Below are 19,315 nucleotides of genomic sequence, written 5' to 3' on the forward strand. Positions count from 1 at the left end.
GTGTATGATTGTGTTCAGTCAAGGTACTCCTTCGAGAGAAAGATTTACCACAGATGTTACAATGATATGGCTTCTCACCTGTATGAACACGTTTGTGATTAGTTAGGGAGCTATTATGTGAAAATGATTCACCACAGATATCACAATGATATGGATTTTCCCCTGTATGAACGCGTTTATGATCAGACAAGTGGCTACTACGAGAGAATGATTTACCACAGATGTCACAATGATATGGTTTTTCTCCAGTATGTGTACGTTTGTGTCTAAACAAGTCATTACTTTGAGAGAATGATTGACCACAGATATTGCAATGATATGGCTTCTCACCTGTATGAGTACGCCTGTGCATAGTCACATGGCCACTTTCAGAAAATGATTCACCACAGATGTCACAATGATATGGTTTTTCTCCCGTATGTGTACGTACATGCCTAGTCAAAGAACTACTTTGAGAGAATGATTTACCACAGACATCACAGTGATGTGGTTTCTCACCTGTATCAATGCATTTGTGTTTGGTCAAGACTGTTTCTTCAGTGAATAATTTACCACAGATATCACAGTGATGTTGCCTCTCACCTGAATCAGGTTTGTTTGGTTTTCTTAAATCATTCATTATAAGATAATAATTTCTCATACGTATCACAATGATAATGATTTTTTCATTTCTATGAATATATCTGTGTTCAGTATTTTCAGAGAATAATTTAACACTATGTGTCTTTCGTGTGTGTTCTTGTTTAACATCTAAAATGGCAGATGTAGACTGTTAACACTTTCATAAAGTTATCCAAGCTTAATTAACCAAGCAATCACCTTCACTACATTCGAAACAGTTCAGTTGTGTCAGTATTTTCAGAGAATAATTTAACACTATGTTCTTGCTTAACATCTAAAATGGCAGATGTAAACAGTTAAAACTTTTGTAAATTTATCCAAGCAATCACCTTTTTTACATTCCAAACAGTGAAGGCAACAAAAAAGTTGCTCTTAATTCCATCGTAGAAGAAATATTTTCTTATCGTTTGTCGTTGATGCGTTGATGAATGTGCCTTATGAATATATGGCCTTCCATTAATTGATGAAAGTCAATCAAAATATCAGAGGCATGTTTAAATGAAGAGATTTCTTTAACGTCAACATGATGTGATATTCTGAAGTAGAAAAAAAGAAGCAGTGAGATAAAGAGAATGATTAAACAACATAGTAATTCAACATTGCAAATCTTACAACATCAACACTGTCATCCATTTAATGTCTATGTTTTCAGGGGTCAGATTCCATTGAGGCTTTGAAACTTTCACAACATTCTGTATATAGATGAAGCGTTTCCACATTTCTCTAAATTCTTACCTGTTTTCTTTGGTATGAAACCACCTCAATTCTGGGAAGAGGGTATTTTCAAGTTAAAGGAAAGATGGAGACGCATTGTGCAACAAAACGGTTCATATTTGGTTGATTAAAAATGTATTGGCAAGTATTTATTGACCTTTGTCTTTCCTTCAAAAGTCGGCACGAACTTTCCGGACAACCCAATACATATGCAATAATACGTTATACTAGCAGAATCGTTCACATGCCGAACAAAATGCATAACAGCATTTCGTCCGTCTACACTCTAAAAGTTCAAATCCCATCCAGGTAGAATTTGGCTTTCATCCTTTCGAGGTAAAAACAAACAAGAAACATTAGCGCACATTGTTCCATGGAAGCGACGTCCGATTCTTCCGCCAATTTTCTGAACTCGTGTCTAAAGTACAAAAAATTATTCTCATCAACACTATTATTATTATTATGATAGGCTAAGGCGGCGAACTGGCAGAAACGTTAGCACGCCGGGCGAAATGCGTAGCCGTATTTCGTCTGCCGTTACGTTCTGGGTTCAAATTCCGCCGAGGTCGACTTTGCCTTTCATCCTTTCGTGGTCGATAAATTAGTACCAGTTACGCACTGGGATCGATGTAATTGACTTAATCCGTCAGTCTGTCCTTGTTTGTCCACTCTGTGTTTAGCCCCTTGTGGGTAGTAAAGAAATATATTATTATTATTATTATTATTATTATAGCGACCCCGAAACGAAGGAAACTCCTGACTGAAAATACGGCCGAGGTCGACTTTGCCTTTCATCCCTTTCGGCAAATACTGGGTTCCATATATTCGACTTCGTTCTCCCCTCAAACACTGCAGGCCTTGGCAAAATTTCTAACCTACATCATTACTATTAATATAACCTCTTAAACAACAGGACAACGTTAATTAATATGGTATTCTTCAATCGGTTTCACCTCATTTTACTAATTAATCAATTAATTAAACTATTTTACTCTCGTATTACCAATTAATTTCCTTTATATCACATGTAATAGTTGATAATAGGTTTTCCTAAACAACAGATCAACATTTCAGTTTGGAAGTTATTAATTAAGACGAGCAAATTATATTTTCTAATTGTTGTCAGGTTCCCGCTTCGAAAAATAATTACTGTAACATCATTATTATTAGTAGTAGTAGTATTATCACCTTTACAGCCTTAAAGGAAATCTTTATCAACTTACCGTATTCACAATAAGGAACGAGTCAGTGAAGCAGTAATTAAGCACCTTAATTAAGAATTTAAAAGAAGCGAGATTGAAGTGTTGTAGAGGTTATTTCCCTTTACATGATTTTCTTTCTTCCAATAGATGGCTCCACTGATTTTTCTTTGTCCCTTTCTGTCAGGAGCCTCCCTTCAACTTTTTTCAAATTTTCACCTCAATAGACGTCATTGATTGGTTGAAATTGAAGAAAAAAACAGCAAATATCTTAGAAACCATAGAATTTTCTCAATAAAGCCAAGAGAAAAATAATTTTTTCAAACACATTCTACCAGTATACGAAGTTTAAAAGTGTTTAGTTACGTAGAAATTATTAAAAAAACTGCCGTTCAAACCGAAAAGATCCCAAATTTCCTCCAATTATTTGAATCTAAACATTTTAATTCCTTTTTGTATGATTGTATTTAAATTCTCCAGTAGAGCCATCTATTGGAGCATAGCAGAAATACAATCGTGTAAAGGGAAATAACAACACAACACCTCAACCTCGCTTCTTTTAAATTCTTAATTAAGGTGCTTAATTACTGATTCAGTGACTCGTTGCTTATTTGTGAATACGGTAAGTTGATAAAGATTTCCTTTAAGGCTGTAAAGGTGATACTACTACTACTAATAATAATAATAATGATGTGAATAATAGAATTCTGTGAACTTCTCGATGTTACAGTAATTATTTTTCGAAGAGGGAACCTGACAACAATTAAGAAAATATATTTACTCGTCTTAATTAATAACTTCCAAACTGAAATGATGATTACATACTTTTTTGTTACCAAAATCTTTTCGGGGACTGTGGGATATCGTAGAATTTCGGGTAAGCTTTGATACTTTCACCTGAACGATCTTCTTTAACGTAAAAAAATAATCGGGTCAAAATAAAGCGTTTGACCCGATTATAAAAACAAAAAGAAAATAGGTGTAAAACAACTTGCCTTAAACGAATATGACAAAAAAATGCGCGAAATGGGACTCGGGGGGGGAAAGGCCTCGGAAAATTCACATCGTGAGTTTCCGAAAGCGTCTGACCCGGGCACAAAAACAAAGAAAAAGAGAAGATAGTGTCTAAACCACAACATGAAAAGATCAATGTAGTCCCAAGTACCCTGACTTCGTAATGTACCGCGAACCCCTTCTTTTTATTAGGAAAATGGGGCGAGAAACCCCTATCCCGGTATCGTTGGAATTATTTTTATTCTCGTTTAATGATTTATGGTGACCACCTTATGTGCCACGAAACACTTTTGGGGGTGTCGAGAAAACGGGGTATGGTGTGGGTGGAACCAACGGAAATTTCACCCTCCAACCATTTTTCATATATTTTAAAGCTTTCAATGCCTCAATGAACCCCGACCCCTGCAGATATTGACATTAAATGGATGACAGTGTTGATGTTGTAAGATTTGCAATGTTGAATTACTATGTCGTTTAACGATTCTCTTTATCTCACTGCTTCTTTTTCTATTTCAGAATATCACATCATGTTGACGTTAAAGAAATCTCTCCATTCAGATGTGCCTCTGATATTTCTATTGACTTTCATCAATAAAGAAGACCATATATTCATAAGGCACATTCATTAATGCATCAACGACAAACGATAAGAAAATATTTCTTCTACGATGGAATTGATAGCAACATTCACTTGTCTTCGCTGTTTGGAATGTAGAGAAGGTGATTGCTTGGTTAATTAAGCTTGGATAAATTTACAAAAGTTTTAACTGTTTACATCTACCGTTTTAGATATTAAGCAAGAACACACACGAAAGACACATAGTGTTAAATTATTCTCTGAAAATACTGAACACAGATATATTCATAGAAATGAAAAAATCATTATCATTGTGATACATATGAGAAATTAGTATCTTATAATGAATGATTTAAGAAAACCAAACAAACCTGATTCAGGTGAGAGGCCATATCACTGTGATATCTGTGGTAAGTCATTCTCTCAAAGAGGTTCCTTGACTAGCCACATACTTACACATACAGGAGAGAAGCCATTTCATTGCAATACCTGTGATAAATCATTCTCTCAAAGTAGTTCCTTGACTATTCACGTACGTACACATACGGGAGAGAAGCCATATCATTGTGATATTTGTGGTAAATCATTCTCTCGAAGTGGTGTCTTGTTTAGACACAAACGTACACATTCGGGAGAAAAACCATATCATTGTGACATCTGTGGAAAATCATTTTCTGAAAGTGGCCACGTGACTAGGCACAAGCGTACTCATACAGGGGAAAATCCATATCACTGTGATGTCTGTGGTGAATCATTTTCTCATAATAGCTCTTTAACTTATCACAAACGTGTGTTCATACAGGTGAGAAGCCATATCATTGTAACATCTGTGGTAAATCTTTCTCTCTAAATAGTAACTTGACTAAACACAAACTTACACATACAGGAGAGAAAGCATATCGTTGTGATATCTGTGGCAAATCATTCTCTAGAAATAGTAACTTGACCAGTCACAAACATATTCATACTGGGGAAAAACCATATCATTGCAATATCTGTGGCAAATCATTTTCTCAAAATGGTACCTTAACTTGTCACAAACATACACATACAGGAGTGAGGCCATATCGTTGTGATATCTGTGCTGAATCTTACTCTCGGAGTGATGCCTTGGCTAAACACAAACTTTCACATACAGAAGAAAAGCCATATAAATGTGACTAGTCACAAACGTATTCATACTGGAGAAAAAACCATATCCATGTGATATCTGTGGTAAATCATTTTCTCATAATAGTGATTTAACTCGTCACAAACATATTCATACATATCATTGTAATATTCATGGTAAATCTTTCATTCAAAGTGGTGAGTTGATTAAACGCAAACTTACACATACAGGAGAGAAAGCATATCCTTGTAATATCTGCGGTAAATCATTCTCTTGACCAGTTACGAATGCATAACAGTGTCATATCTGCGGTAAATCATTCTCTCAAAAATCAATTTATCTAATCACAAACTTATTCATATAGGAGAGAAGCCATATCATTGTAATACCTGTGGTGAGTCATTCTCTCAAAAAGGCCACTTAATTACACATTTGAATATTCATACACAAGTGTAACCGTATGAATATCAAAATTATTACAACATACCAATTAATGAATATTTTGTCTGCTAAAAGACAGGGTTTATTCCTCTTCAAGCTTGACATTATCAACTTCAGTTTCTTGGATGTCAACATGAAATTCATGAATCACAACTTCAATATCATTTATATATCTAAATATATCAACACAGAGATGACTTTGGTTTCTGGAGAGGATTGTGCTGGATTTTTGAGGAATTTGTTATGTGAGAATAAAGGAATGGGAATAAGGAATAAAAGTTTTGACTGACATTGATTTTGTCTTTGTTGTGTTTTCATCATCATCCTCTAACATCCATTTTTAGCATCCGTTTTCTATGCAGGCTTTGATGGGAAAGTGTGATATGAGCTGGCAAGCCAGAGTGCTGCTCCACGTTCCTGTCAGATTGGGCTTGGTTTCTTTGGCTCTATGCCTTTAACCCTTTCAATACCAACCAAGCTGAAACCTGCTCTGGCTCTGTTGTACAAGTGTCTTGTTATCATAAATTTTGAATTAAAATCTTCCACGAAACCTCAGTCACAATTTATGTTCCTAACACTAGCTTAACAATAATGAAGTTATTTTACTAAATTCTTTGTTATATTTAAAATTAATTGAAAGAAACACAGAGCATCTCAACAGAAATATGGTAATGAAAGGGTTAAGATACATGGCGCATTTTATAAATATTCCTGTTCAAGAATCATAACAGTATCAAACATGTAGTAGCGCTTTCAGTTGTGTATTTAATTTGATATATGTATTTGTGTGAACATGATATCAGTCTGACAACTAAAATAATAGAAATCTTGTATTTTGAGTATTTTTTTCATATGAGTCAGAAGCATGGACTCCCTTCTACGAAGAAATAGAAAAACTAAAATTTTTTCGCATGTGGTGTTTGCACCACAACATATGCAGCAAAATGGCAAGATAAGACATTAAATGTAAAATCTTAGTAATATGGACTCATTTGCTTACAGCCAATAATATCTCACCATGACCTTGTTGTCAAGTTAACGAACATACTCTACCAAATAAACTCAAGATGAAGAAAGGTGTTGTAAGTCGACTGATCACCAAGTTATGCCACATTTTAAAAGGCGACAAGTAATTAGATTTGCATCTATACCTGTTATCAGGGAAGTTAAGTTAATTTTTTGGCTCAAAAAGCGAAAAGCAGGGCCATGTAGGGGGACATGGAGTTATGTACAGGGAGGGTGATCATGCCATTTGTGGTCAACGGAGACTTTGAAACTAGCAGTCGTTGGCAGCTTATTCCACTGATCCGTAACCCGGACGGAGAAAGCCCCTCTCCTTCAATTGAGATGAAATCATCGCAGATAGAGCTTTTCGGAGTGATCCCGCAGCCGACGCTCTGGAGCAGGAGTGCAAAACAGCTCTTTTGAGAGTTTACACTTTCTGCTTATGATGTTGTGAGCAAGAATGAGATCACCACGGCGTCGTCGTTTTTCTAGAGAATAAAGGTCGAGCGTCTTCATCCTTTCTTCATAAGACATGCTTGAGACCAAGAACCATGCGGGTAGCCAGCTTCTGGACTCTTTCGAGATGATGGTGGGTAGAGGGTGATGTGCTAGCAACCCTCTGTTTTACAAAATAAACAACAACACAAATAACTACGCAGAGGCAGCCATGGTTGGAACAAGAACAGGCATTATTAAAAGAGAAATAGAAGCATGGTCATTCCTTACTCAAGTGATTGTATCTTATCGCTCATCACTTGTTATGTGCTTAGGAGAATATTAGATTTATAAAACCTAAAATTCACTCATATAAATCTAATATTCTCCTATCCTTCCTTAATACCTATTTCTTTACTACCCACAAGAGGCTAAACACAGAGAGGACAAACAAACAGATTAAGTCGATTATATAGACTGGTACTTAATTTATCGACTCCGAAAGGATGAAAGGCAAAGTCGACCTCGGCGGAATTTGAACTCAGAGCCTAACAGCAGACGAAATACTGCCAAGCATTTCGCCCGGCGTGCTAACGCTTCCGCCAGCTCACCACCTTGATCCTTCCTTAATACCAGTTCCCATATGCTGCTCATATCTGCACTCGGTCTGCTTAGGAGGTTGTTGTGTCCTAGAATATGTGTTGCTTCTTTTAGTTTTCTTCTATTCCAGTGGTGTTCTCTGTCTACTATTTTAACTTCATCCCACAGTGGGAGGAGGTCGCCATATTTCCATACATAATCAGTTATACCCAATTTATCAATATCTCCCTGTGTCACAGCTTTGCGATGTTCCTCTACCCTTATTTTGAGGGGACGGCATTTTTGGCTTTTGTATACCCTACCACAGCTGCATGGGATGGAATACATGCAGTTTTTGGCCATATTTTCTTCTGTTGGTAGTTTTACTTGAAGGAGATATTTGCGAAGTGTTCTGTTACTCTTGAATACTGTCCTGATGTCATGGAATAGCTGTAAACATACTCTTTTACTTGTTTCAGTCATTTGACTGCGGCCATGCTGGAGCACCGCATTTAGTCAAGCAAACAGACCCCAGGACTTATTCTTTTTAAGCCTAGTACTTATTCTATCGGTCTCTTTTGCCGAACCGCCAAGTTACGGGGACGTAAACACACCAGCATCGGTTGTCAAGCGATGTTGGGGGGACAAACACACACACACACACATATATATATACCAAATCCACTCACAAGGCTTTGGCCGGCCCGAGGCTATAGTAGAAGACACATGCCCAAGGTGCCATGCAGTGGGACTGAACCTAGAACCATGTGGTTGGTAAGCAAGCTACTTACCACACAGCCACTCCTGCGCCTATATATATATATCGAATGAAATCCACAACGGAAAGAGCTACTATTCATTTCATACTACAACAATACTTGAACAGGCATATTTATAAAATGCGCCATGTATGTTAAGGCATACAGCAAAAGAATCCAAGCCAAGTCTGACTGGAACACAGAGCAGCACTTATGTCACACTGTCCTACCCTTACTTGCGAAGAAAGTGGATGATGATGATGAAGAAAACACAACAAAGACAAAATCAGTGTCACTTAAAAATTTTATTCCTTATTCCCATTCCTTTATTCTCTCATAACAAATTCCTCAAAAATTCCATACAATCATCTTCAGAAATCAAAGTCATTGCTGTGTTGATATATACATTATATTGAAGAAGGCAGCGAGCTGGCAGAAACGTTAGCACACCGGGCGAAATGTGTGGCCGTATTTCCTCTGTCGTTACATTCTGAGTTCAAATTCTGCCGAGGTCGACTTTGCCTTTCATCAGTTCAGGGTTGATAAATTAAGTACCTATTTCTTTGCTACCCAAACGGAGCTAAACACCGAGAGGACAAACGGATTAAGTCGATTATATCGACCCCAATGCAAAACTGGTCCATAATTCATCAACCCCGAAAGGATGAAAGGCAAAGTCGACCTCGGCGGAATTTGAACTCAGAACGTAACGGCAGACAAAATACGGCCATACATTTTGCCCGGCATGCTAACGTTTCTGCCAACTTGCCACATTATATTAAGTACCAGTTACGCGCTGGGATCGATGTAATCGACTTAATCCGTTTGTCCCCTCTATGTTTAGCCCCTTGTGGGTAGTAAAGAAACACATATAATATATTGAAGTCGTTATTCATAAATTTCATATTGACAGTGATGGAATTGAAGTTGATAACATCAAGCTTAACGAGGAAAGAACCCTGTCTTTTAGCAAATAAAATATTCATAATTGTTGTCCCGTTCTAATTGATTTCCATTTTCATAATGTTACACTTGTGTATGAATACTCACATGTGTATTTAAGTGTCCATTTTGAGAGAAACATTTACCACAGACATCACACTGATATGGTTTCTCTCCTGTATGAATACGTTTGTGACAAGTTAAGTCACTACTGTGAGAGAATGATTTACCACAGATATCACAATGATATGGTTTCTCTCCTGTATGAATACGTTTGTGATAAGTAAAAGTGCTACTGTTAGAAAATGATTTACCACAGATGTCACAGTGATATGGTTTTTCCCCAGTATGAATACGTCTGTGATTAGTCAAGTTACTATTCTGAGAGAATGATTTACCACAGATATCACACTGATATCCTTTCTCTCCTGTATGTGTAAGTTTGTGTGTAGCCAACCCACCACTTTGAGAGAATGATTTGCCACAGATATTACAATGATATACTTTCTCTCCTGTATGTGTAAGTTTGTGTTTAGTCAAGTAACCACTTTGAGAGAAACATTTACCACAAATATCACAATGATATGGCTTCTCTCCTGTATGAACACGTTTGTGTTTAGTCAAGTCACTCTTTCCAGAGAAGGATTTACCACAAATATCACAATGATATGGCTTCTCACCTGTATGAACACGTTTGTGAATAATCAACTGACTATTATAAGAGTATGATTCACCACAGATGTCACAATGATATGGCTTCTCTCCTGTATGAATGTGTTTGTGACGAGTTAAATCGCCTTTTTGAGAGAATGATTTATCACAAATATCACAATGATATGGTTTTTCCCCAGTATGAATACGTTTGTGACTAGTCAACTTACTAGCCGACAAAGATATGCCACAGATATCACAATGATATGGCTTTCCTCCTGTATGAATACGTTTGTGACAAGTAAAAGTGGTACTGTTAGAAAATGATTTACCACAGATGTCACAGTGATATGGTTTTTCCCCAGTATGAGTATATTTGTGACTAGTTAAAGAGCTATTATCAGAGAATGATTTACCACAGATATCACACCGATATGGTTTTTCCCCACTATGAGTAAGTTTGTGTCTAGTCAAATTATTATTTTCAGCGAATGATTTACCACAGATGTTACAATGATATGGCTTCTCACCTATATGAATACGTTTGTGGTGAGTTATACCATAGACGTCACACAGATATGGTTTTTCCCTAGTATGGATACGTTTATGACTAGTCAAATCATTTTCAGAAAATGATTTACCATGGATATAAGAGTGATATGGCCTCTCTCCTGCATCAGGGTTGTTTGTTTCAGTTAAATGATTCATTATGAGAGGACAGTTTGTCATAAATATCACAATGATAGTGTCTATTTCATTTCTATGAGAATGTTTGTGTTCAGTTGTGTCACAATTATCAAAGAATAATCTAATGCTGTGTTTCTTTCATCGGTGATTTTACTTAAAATCTAAAACAGAAAATGTAAACTGTTAACTCTTTCATAAAGTTATCCGACCATAACCTTTAAAGGAATCATCTCCTCTACATTCCAGATAACGAAGACCAGTAAATGTTGCTGTTAATTACATTGTCCAGAAGAAATTTTTTCCCATCATTTGTTGAAGATTTCATTTATACAAAGAACTTGATGTATTGATGAATGTGCCTTATGAATATATGGTCTTCCTTTAATTGATGAAAGTCAATCAAAATATCAAAGGTACATCTGAATGAAGAAACGTCAACATGAAGTGATATTCTGAAATAGAAAAAGAAGCAGTGAGATAAAGAGAATCATTAAATGACATAGTAATTCAACATTGCAAATCTTACAACATCAACACTGTCATCCATTTAATATCTACGTTTGCATGGGTCAGAATCCATTGAGGCATTGAAACTTTTACAACATTCTGTATATAGATGAATCGCTTCCACATTTCTCTAATTATTTATCTGTTTTCTTTCTCTTCTCTCCTTTCACTTGTTTCACCTGTGAAGTGGCATGGCTTAGTGGTTAGGGTATTTCACTCACAATTATAAAGTTGTGAGTTTGATACACAGTGGTGCAATGAGTCTCCAAGCCATTTTATTTCACTTTGCATCAGTCCACTCAGGTGTCAAAAATGAGTTTCACCTGTAATTCAAAGGGCCAGTCTTCTCACCATCTGTGTCATGCTGTGCCTCCCTGAAGACTATATCAAGGGTCCCCATGTCTGTGGAATACTCAGCCATTTGCATGTTAATTCCATGAGCAGGCTTTTCAGTTGATCGAATAAACTAAAACAAAGTGTCAGTTACTGTTTCACCAAGTAGACCGTGGCCATGCTGGAGTACTTCTTTGAATGGATCGGTCAAATGTATCAACTCCAGTATTTTTTTTCTTTTACTTGTTTCAGTCATTTGACTGCGGCCATGCTGGAGCACCGCCTTTAATCGAGCAACTCGACCCCGGGACTTATTCTATTGGCCTCTTTTGCTGAACCGCTAAGTAACGGGGACATAAACACACCAGCATCGGTTGTCAAGCAATGCTAGGGGGACAAACACAAACACACATACATATAAATATATATATACGACAGGCTTCTTTCAGTTTCCTTCTACCAAATCCACTCACAAGGCATTGGTCGGCCCGAGGCTATAGCAGAAGACACTTGCCCAAAGTGCCACGCAGTGGGACTGAACCCGGAACCATGTGGTTGGTAAACAAGCTACTTACCACACAGCTACTCCTATTCCACCAGTCACATTTGCCCAATCACTTAGTCACAAGGATATAAGCAAACTAACGCTCATAGTCAAATGCTTTATGGCTGCAAAGGGGGTCAAACACAGAGACAGATACACACATACACATAATCCCGTAAATGATACACTTTCCATGTAGCAAATCCCCTCACAATGCTTTAGTTGGCCCAGGGTTATATTAGAAGACATTTGGTCCAGATACCACATAATAGGGATGAACACAAGACCACTTGCTTCAAAAGCAGAAGAGGACCATCATCATTGTCATCGTTTTAACATCTACTTTTCCATGCTTTAATGGAATAATAGATGGAATATATTGAGGCAGATATTGGGACATAAACACACCAGCATCGGTTGTCAAGCAATGCTAGGGAGACAAACACAGACACACACACATACATCTATGTATATATACGACGGGCTTCTTTCAGTTTCCATCTACCAAATCCACTCACAAGCTTTGGTCGACCCGAAGCTATAGTAGAAGACACTTGCCCAAGTATATATGTGCTGATGCCATGTAAAAAGCACCCACTCCACTCTGTAAAGCGGTTGGCATTAGGAAGGGTTCCCAGCTGTAGAAACCCTGCCAAAGCAGACAGTCATGCTTGATAAAGTCCTCTGTCTTACCAGCTTCTTTCAACCGATCAAACACACGCTAGCATGGAAGATAACATTAAATGATGATGATGATATATGCAAAACAGTTAACAAGAACCCCTGCTGAGATGGAGTGATGGTCACAAATTGTATTTGGTACTTGCATATCTATGGTATCCTAAAAGCACTTGAATCCTACAAAGTTGGGATCTTTTCGGTTTGACCGGCAGTTTTTTAAAATAATTTCCACGTAACTAAACACTTTTAAACTTCGTGTACTGGTAGAATGTGTTTATAAAACATCTTTTTGTCTTGGCTTTATTGAGAAAATTCTATGGTTTCTAAGATATTTGTTGTTGTTTTCTTCAATTTCTGCAATTTCAACCAATCACTGACGTCTATTGAGGGGAAAACATTCTGTGCCGTATGAATATGTCCCTCGTTTAAGAAACAGATTGGGTTTATTTACATTTGTGAAGAAAAAAAGATACCCTTTCCCCCACCCCTAAAACAGATTGAAATGCAATAGATCGATACTAGGGTCATAATTATGGGTGACAATTTCATATGACACCGCTAGAAAAAACTGCTGTTTAAACCAAAAAGATGCCAAAGTTGTTTTCTTTTACTGTGAGCTCTGTGTTTATACCTAACCATTTTTCGGGTGTCGTTACACAGGGATGTGTCTTGATTCTCAAGTCTATATTCCTGTTTCTGAGGATTGTCTTACTTTTCTGAGGATTGTCTTACGGAAAATTCCCAGGATCAACCGTAGAGGATCCACGCCCAGGTGGCAAAAATGGAAAAAAATATGTGTAACAGGTGTAAAGCATCGTATATTGAAGGAATATGACGAAAAAAAAGCGCGCTGACAAACGGGGGTGGGTGGGGAGGGGGCTCGGAAAATTCCCAGGATCAACCGTAGAGGATCCACGCCCAGGTGGCAAAAATGGAAAAAAATATGTGTAAGAGGTGTAAGGCATCGTATATTGAAGGAATATGACGAAAAAAAAGCGCGCTGACAAACGGGGGGGGGGGCTCGGAAAATTGCCTACGATAACTGACAACGTTAAAGAATTTGAAATAGAAGCGTGGTAGATTTGTTGAAAATAATCAGCAAATCTACCACGCATGTGGTAAGTACAGATTATATTTTCCCAATATTATTGATTGTCACAGAATAATTATCAATCGCAACTTCAAAAATTCAAATTCCATTACTTCAGTTTTCAAATATTATTGATTGTCACAGAATAATTATCAATCGCAACTTCAAAAATTCAAATTCCATTACTTCAGTTTTCAAATATTATTGATTGTCACAGAATAATTATCAATCGCAACTTCAAAAATTCAAATTCCATTACTTCAGTTTTCAAATATTATTGATTGTCACAGAATATTTATCAATCGCAACTTCAAAAATTCAAATTCCATTACTTCAGTTTTCAAATATTATTGATTGTCACAGAATAATTATCAATCGCAACTTCAAAAATTCAAATTCCATTACTTCAGTTTTCAAATATTATTGATTGTCACAGAATAATTATCAATCGCAACTTCAAAAATTCAAATTCCATTACTTCAGTTTTCAATATTATTGATTGTCACAGAATAATTATCAATCGCAACTTCAAAAATTCAAATTCCATTACTTCAGTTTTCAAATATTATTGATTGTCACAGAATAATTATCAATCGCAACTTCAAAAATTCAAATTCCATTACTTCAGTTTTCAAATATTATTGATTGTCACAGAATAATTATCAATCGCAACTTCAAAAATTCAAATTCCATTACTTCAGTTTTCAAATATTATTGATTGTCACAGAATAATTATCAATCGCAACTTCAAAAATTCAAATTCCATTACTTCAGTTTTCAAATATTATTGATTGTCACAGAATAATTATCAATCGCAACTTCAAAAATTCAAATTCCATTACTTCAGTTTTCACTTTTTGTTTGTAAAATAAAAAAAAATATATATATAGACTAGCAGTATCGCCCGGCGTTGCTCGGGTTTGTAAGGGAAATAACTATAAAGCATTTTTAGCAAAAATATTGAAAAATATTGAAAATAGCAAAAAAATTGAAAAAAAATTATGGTAAATTTATTTTTGAGAGTTAAAAGGGTGGAGTTGCGTCCCCTAGACAGTCTGTGGTTTGTGTTTCTGATTCTCGACCCCATGTCGAATTTATCGATTTTTTTCAGAACTGGGGGAACTTTTCAAAATTTTCGCTGCGTTAGTTTTTAATTATGACATTGGGCTATGTGTGTGTCAAGTTTCATCAGAATCGGTTGAAAGCCGTGGTCAGGGTGAGGGTACAACCTGACAGACACACAGAAAAACTGCCGTTTATATATAGAGATTTTTAGAGAGTTACTTCCCTTATGCCAACAATGCGTTTAAAATGGTGAAAATTGATGGTAAATTTTTCTTTAAATCGTAGGCAATTTTCCGAGCCCCCTCCCCTCCCCGTTTGTCAACTCGCTTTTTTTTCGTCATATTCCTTCAATATACGATGCCTTACACCTGTTACACATTTTTTTTTCCATTTTTGCCACCTGGGCGTGGATCCTCTACGGTTGATCCTGGGAATTTTCCGAGCCCCCCCCCCACCCCCGTTCGTCAGCGCCCTTTTTTTCCGTCTTATTCCGTCAATATACGATGCCTTACAACTGTTACACATTTTAGTTTCCAGGTTGATCCTGGGAATTTTCCGAGCCCCCCCCCCCCCCACTCAGTAAATTATAAGGAAACAAGACAGAGGCGTAAATTATTCGAAACTCTTCCATATCCCACCGTCTCCGAGTTTTACACAAATAATTCGTAAATTCGTATATAATCGTAATCTACACAATCTGAAAAGTATTATCATCGTAATCTACATCACCAGAAATCTAGTAATAGAAAATTTTGAATTACCGTTAAGCCACAAAATCTTCCAACGATTTAATTCATACCACATGTAACACTCGAACCAAAGGTGTTTTTGAAATGTCCACGTGCGCACACCCGCGCTAGCTAGTCGTGATTAGTCGATCCTACAACGACTGCCTAGCGCATGTGCGCGTATGCAAATTAATATTTGGGTTGTTTTTTTTTAAACAAAATAAATAATTTTTACAGAAAATAACTTCTTTTACACAAAGTAAATAATAGATGGGGATCTTTTCGGTTTGAACGGCAGTTTTTTCTAGCGGTGTCATATGAAATTGTCACCCATAATTATGACCCGAGTATCGATCTATTGCATTTCAATCTATTTTAGGGTTAGGGTTAGTGGGAAGGGTATCTTTTTTTATTCACAAATGTAGATAAACCCAGTCTGTTTCTTAAACGAGGGACATATTCATACGGCAAAGAATGTTTTTTAGCTCTATGGACGTCATTGATTAGTTGAAATTGCAGAAATTGAAGGAAAAACCCCCCAAATATCTTACAAACTATAGAATTTTCTCAATAAAGCCAAGAGAAAAAGATGTTTTAAAAACACAATCTACCAGTATACGAAGTTTAAAAGTGTTTAGTTACGTGGAAATTATGTTAAAAACTGCCGTTCAAACCGAAAAGATCCATAGATGGATTTTTTTGAAACAAAATAAATAATTTTTACACAAAGTAAATAATTTTTTTAAATAAATAAAAACACAAAGTAAATTTTTAAACAAAATAAATAAATTTTTCTAAACAAATTAAATAAAAATAACACACTACGGGTGTAAAGAAATTATTTATTTTGTTTAAAAAAAAACATTAATTTGCATACGCGCACTCGCGCTAGGTACTCATTATAGGATCGACTAATCACGACTAGCCACCGCGGATGCGTGCACCGGGAGCACTCATCTTAAACAGTACTCCGTTAAAGCTATATGGGGTGTTTGTAATCGACTTTCTCTTCGCCTCAAACATTGCTGGTCCTGGGCCAAAATTGAAAACCATCACCATCATCGTTACTATTATTAATATAACCTTCAAGTAAGTCTTTATCAACTCACCAATTACTTAGTGTCTCATTAACAAACAAGACAACACTAATTAATGTGGTTTTCTCTGATCGGTTTCCTCTCATTTTACTAATTAATTATGCTACATTATATATATATATATATATATATACTCTTTTACTTGTTTCAGTCATTTGACTGCGGCCATGCTGGAGCACCGCATTTAATCGAGCAACTCGATCCCGGGTCTTATTCTTTTGTAAGCCCAGTACTTATTCTATCTGTCTCTTTCGGCCGAACCGCTAAGTAACGGGAACATAAACACACCAGCATCGGTTGTCAAGCAATGCTACGGGGACAAACACAGACACACAAACACACACATATATATATATATGTATATATATATATATATATACATATATATATGTATATATATATATATATATATATATGTATATATATATATATATATATATATATGTATATATATATATATATATATACACATATATACGTATATATATATACACATATATACGACAGGCTTCTTTCAGTTTCCGTCTACCAAATCCACTCACAAGGCTTTGGTCGGCCCGGGGCTATAGTAGAAGACACTCGCCCAAGGTGCCACGCAGTGGGACTGAACCCGGAACCATGTGGTTGGTAAACAAGCTACTTAACACTAATTACGCTACATTACTCTCATTTTACCAACGAATTTCCTTTATATTACATGTAATTCTCATAAACAACAGGTCGACATTTCAGTTAAGAATTTATTAATTAGGATGAGGAAATATATTTTCCTGATGCTGTTTTGTTTTCGCTTCGAAAAATAATTACTTTAACATCGAGAGGTTCACATAATTCTATCATTTACATTATTATCATTATCACCATTACAACCTTAAAGTATATCTTTGTCAACTCACCGTATTCAGATACAAACAACGAGTCAGTGGTCAGTAATTAAAAACCTTAATTGATAATTTAAATGGCGCTTGTTTCAAGTGTTGCAGCAGTTATTTCCCTTCCTCTATCTATCCGCTCAGTCGAAGTCGACTCTCGGTCACTCGTTGGATCAGTGTCAGTTCTATCCTAGGCCGCTTCCTTCAGATTGGCCATGTCCATTCCGGTATCACTCTTGATGGTGTCAAGCCAGCGGGTTCTTGGTCGGCCTCATCCTCTCTTGTCACTGACCATTCCAAGCATGATGTCCTTCTACAGGGATTTTCTCTGCATAATATGACCGAAATATGCCAATCTATGCTCGGTGATCCAAGCTTCTAGCAACATTTTTGGCCTGATCTGCTTAAGAATTTCTCCATTGACCAGCACCGTGTATATATATATCTATTTATCTATCCGTTCAGTCGAAGTCGACTATCGGTCACTCGTTGGATCAGTGTCCTCCAGTCAGTTCTATCCTTTCAGATTGGCCATGTCCATTCTGGTATCACTCTTGATGGTGTCAAGCCAGCGGGTTCTTGGTCGGCCTCTTCCTCTCTTGTCACTGACCATTCCAAGCATGATGTCCTTCTACAGGGATTTTCTCTGCATAATATGACCGAAATATGCCAATCTATGCTTGATGGTCCAAGCTTCTAGCAACATTTTCGGCCTGATCTGATTAAGAATTTCTCCATTGACCAGCACCATATATATATATATATTTATCTATCCGCTCAGTCGAAGTCGACTCTCAGTCACTCGTTGGATCAGTGTCCTCCAGTCAGTTCTATCCTGGGCCGCTTCTTTCAGATTGGCTATGTCCATTCCGGTATCACTGTTGATGGTGTCAAGCCAGCGGGTTCTTGGTCGGCCTCTTCCTCTCTTGCCACTGACCATTTCAAGCATGATGTCCTTCTCCAGGGATTTTCTCTGCATAATATGACCGAAATATGCCAATCTACGCTTGGTGATCCCAGCTTCTAGTGACATTTTCGGCCTGATCTGATTAAGAACTTCTCCATTGGTGAGCCTCGCTTTCCATGGAATCCGCAAAAGTCTTCTCCAACACCAAAGCTTGAATGCATTAATTCTCTTCTGGTCAGCTTTCTTTAGTGTCCAGGTCTCGCATCCATATGTTGCTATTGGGAAGACAATTTCCCTTTATATGATTGTATTTTTTTAATTCTCCAATAGATGGCTCTACTAACTGGTTGGATTTATTTCAGTCTTTTACTTTGTCTAATTCTGTGAACAACTTCACCATCACATTTCCACCAAGTGATTCGAAGAAGGTCTAGTCAAGACACATCTCCGTATAAGATCACCCGAAAAATTGTTGGGTACAAACACAGAGCTCACAGCAAAAGAAAACAACTTTGGGATCTTTTCGGTATGAACGGCAAATTTTTCCAGTGGTGTCATATGAAATTGTCTCCCATAATTATGACCTTAGTATCGATCTATTGCATTTCAATCTGTTTTAGGGTTAGGGGTGGGGGAAAGGGTATATTTTTTTTCTTCACAAATGTAAATAAACCCAATCTGTTTCTTAAACGAGGGGCATATTCATACGGCACAGAATGTTTTCGCCTCAATAGACGTCAGTGATTGGTTGAAATTG

General features: G+C 36.8%; 1 protein-coding gene across 1 annotated transcript in view; it reads left to right on the forward strand.

Moving 5' to 3' along the window:
• The first annotated feature begins 16,643 nt into the window (after nt 1–16,643).
• The window catches only part of LOC118762072 (zinc finger protein 271-like), a 34,500-nt gene continuing 31,828 nt past the window's right edge, over nt 16,644–19,315 (forward strand). The window contains exon 1 of the mRNA XM_036500321.1: nt 16,644–16,771. The gene's annotated coding sequence lies outside the window, so the exon portion shown is untranslated. The remainder of the gene's footprint in view (nt 16,772–19,315) is intronic.

This window comes from Octopus sinensis, unplaced genomic scaffold (genome assembly GCF_006345805.1).
Source record: "Octopus sinensis unplaced genomic scaffold, ASM634580v1 Contig20289, whole genome shotgun sequence".
Taxonomy (NCBI): Eukaryota; Metazoa; Mollusca; class Cephalopoda; order Octopoda; family Octopodidae; genus Octopus; species Octopus sinensis.